The sequence below is a fragment of the Schistocerca piceifrons genome, unplaced genomic scaffold (genome assembly GCF_021461385.2).
Source record: "Schistocerca piceifrons isolate TAMUIC-IGC-003096 unplaced genomic scaffold, iqSchPice1.1 HiC_scaffold_589, whole genome shotgun sequence".
In the NCBI taxonomy this organism is placed as follows: domain Eukaryota; kingdom Metazoa; phylum Arthropoda; class Insecta; order Orthoptera; family Acrididae; genus Schistocerca; species Schistocerca piceifrons.
This window is the reverse complement of record NW_025728831.1, coordinates 40,001-42,500: the sequence shown is the minus strand read 5'-3', so window position 1 is coordinate 42,500 and position 2,500 is coordinate 40,001. Positions and strand designations below refer to the sequence as shown.

Genomic DNA, 2,500 nt, shown 5'->3' with positions numbered 1-2,500 from the left:
ACCTACCATCGACAGTTGATAAGGCAGACATTTGAAAGATGCGTCGCCGGTACGAGGACCGTGCGATCAGCCCAAAGTTATTCAGAGTCACCAAGGCAAACGGACCGGACGAGCCGACCGATTGGTTTTGATCTAATAAAAGCGTCCCTTCCATCTCTGGTCGGGACTCTGTTTGCATGTATTAGCTCTAGAATTACCACAGTTATCCAAGTAACGTGGGTACGATCTAAGGAACCATAACTGATTTAATGAGCCATTCGCGGTTTCACCTTAATGCGGCTTGTACTGAGACATGCATGGCTTAATCTTTGAGACAAGCATATGACTACTGGCAGGATCAACCAGGGAGCTGCGTCAACTAGAGCTGAGCAGCCGGCCGCCCGGGAGTGTGTCCCGGGGGCCCGCGCGAACACGCAAGCGTCCGCTCAATCATTCTGCAAACAGGAGGAGGCTGAGCTCCCCTGCACAATACACCTCGAAACCCTCTCAGGTCCCGGCGGCGCGCAGCGCCGTCCCAAGTACTTGGTCGGGTTCGAGAGAGGCGCAATCGCCCGGAGTTAGGCGAGTAGACGCTTTCGGTGCGACCACCCGTGCTCCCAACTGAGCTTGCCGCTGCCGACAGAGGCCCGGGAGCGTGCTGTCGTGGCATTGCCGGCGGGAGACAACACGCGCCACCTACGGTGACCGGCAGCTCCAACGCCAGCGCCACAGAAGGACAAAAGCCCCACTTGGGTGCCGAAGCGAACTCTCCCAGCACAGCGCACGCGCCAACACATCCGCACAGCTGCGATACAAACCACCAGCGAGAACCGCTGGGGCGACCGAGCAGCAGACGGCGTCGCGGCGCCGAGCGCCGGGCGGCGGCGCATCCTCAACGCACACAGTCCTCAATCGGACCAGCACACTGAAGATGTCCACCGCGCTTCGCACCGGGCCCGCGAGGACCTACTTTGGCCGCACGGCGCCGCGCGCAGGGTGCGCCGGCGCGCAGCTGCGACGCCTGCCGCGTCCGTCGGCCGGCGCGCCTGCCACTGGCCGCCCCCACCAGCCGGCTGTAGCGCGTGCGCCCACGCACCGCGCGGCCAGCACGCCGGGAGGCGCCCCCTCACCGGCCGGGGACGGTCCCACCCAGCCACCGCCGCGTATCGCTTCACACCCAGATGCCGTTCAGTTTCGTCGGCATGGTGGGTATCGCTGGAACAACCGGTTAGTACCTCAACCTATCGTCGCCATCACCGATTCACCCCTAGCGAGAACAACCGCACCACAACAGGTTACCATTTGTTCATTTGCGTAACTTCACCAGAAAACGCAGGCGTCCATCGCCATTTGCAACTTCAACGATTATTGCATGCCTGTGTCAGGTGTCACGCCACACTACGTCTGCCCACATACACGCAACAAAATGTGCACGCCTAGACAATACGTGGAAGGTGGCCCCCGTACGTATGCGATGTCCATTGCTCGAACGACTGTCAACCGGCCTCTGTAGCATGTCGCAGATATGGAACGCGGTGCACCATGCCATCACGGTGTGTGAGGAGAGACGACTAGGTCCGAATACATCAACAGACAGCTCATGCTGATCGCCATCCACGGCGTCCGTTCCTCCCACACGTCTCTATGGCGTACCACACTGCAATCCAGCTCTCATAGGGAGACGACACGTAGCTGCGTGCACAATATTTGCACTGTATGGTCCGCCGTTTTTGGGCGCAGTCGTTGTGCGGTCACACATGTGCCACGATGTATCATTCAGTACATAAGGACGAATGTGCAGTACAGATTGTGGTTCACGCGTACGACATCAGCGGACAGTTGACACAGGCCGCACCACAACGTAGCCTGAGTACGTCGCATGCGAAGGGCATTGAACATGCAAACTTCTCACCAACCAGCTTGCGAAGGCAGGGGGCAAGGTGGGGACGTGGGGAGGGGCGGCATGTACGTCCTGCTGCCATCCACATTACAGTGTACAGCAGGAGCATGTGGAAAGTGAGCAAGACTTGCAAGGTGTTTAACATGAAGCGATACACAGGGGTGCGGGCAGTGCGAGTAGCGAACTATATTGCGAGGGTTGCGGGTGGGCAACACTACAGTAATTGAACGAGTCGTATAACAATTACAGAGCAGGTTTAGGCGACAACGTGGGTTACGTTAAGGCGACAACATGGGTTAGGTTAAGGCACAACATGGGTTAGGTTAAGGCACAACATGGGTTAGGTTAAGGCACAACATGGGTTAGGTTAAGGCACAACATGGGTTAGGTTAAGGCACAACATGGGTTAGGTTAAGGCACAACATGGGTTAGGTTAAGGCACAACATGGGTTAGGTTGAGGCACAACATGGGTTAGGTTAAGGCACAACATGGGTTAGGTTGAGGCACAACATGGGTTAGGTTGAGGCACAACATGGGTTAGGTTGAGGCACAACATGGGTTAGGTTAAGGTACAACATGGGTTAGGTTAAGGTACAACATGGGTTAGGTTAAGGTACAAC

The 2,500-nt window shown here is 57.0% G+C and overlaps 1 non-coding gene across 1 annotated transcript in view; it reads right to left on the bottom strand.

Moving 5' to 3' along the window:
- Nucleotides 1-348, bottom strand: part of LOC124761952 — a 1,909-nt gene extending 1,561 nt beyond the window's left edge. The window contains exon 1 of the ribosomal RNA XR_007012463.1: nucleotides 1-348. This exon is cut by the window's left edge and continues 1,561 nt beyond it. This is a non-coding gene — a ribosomal RNA (small subunit ribosomal RNA).
- Nucleotides 349-2,500: the final 2,152 nt, after the last annotated feature.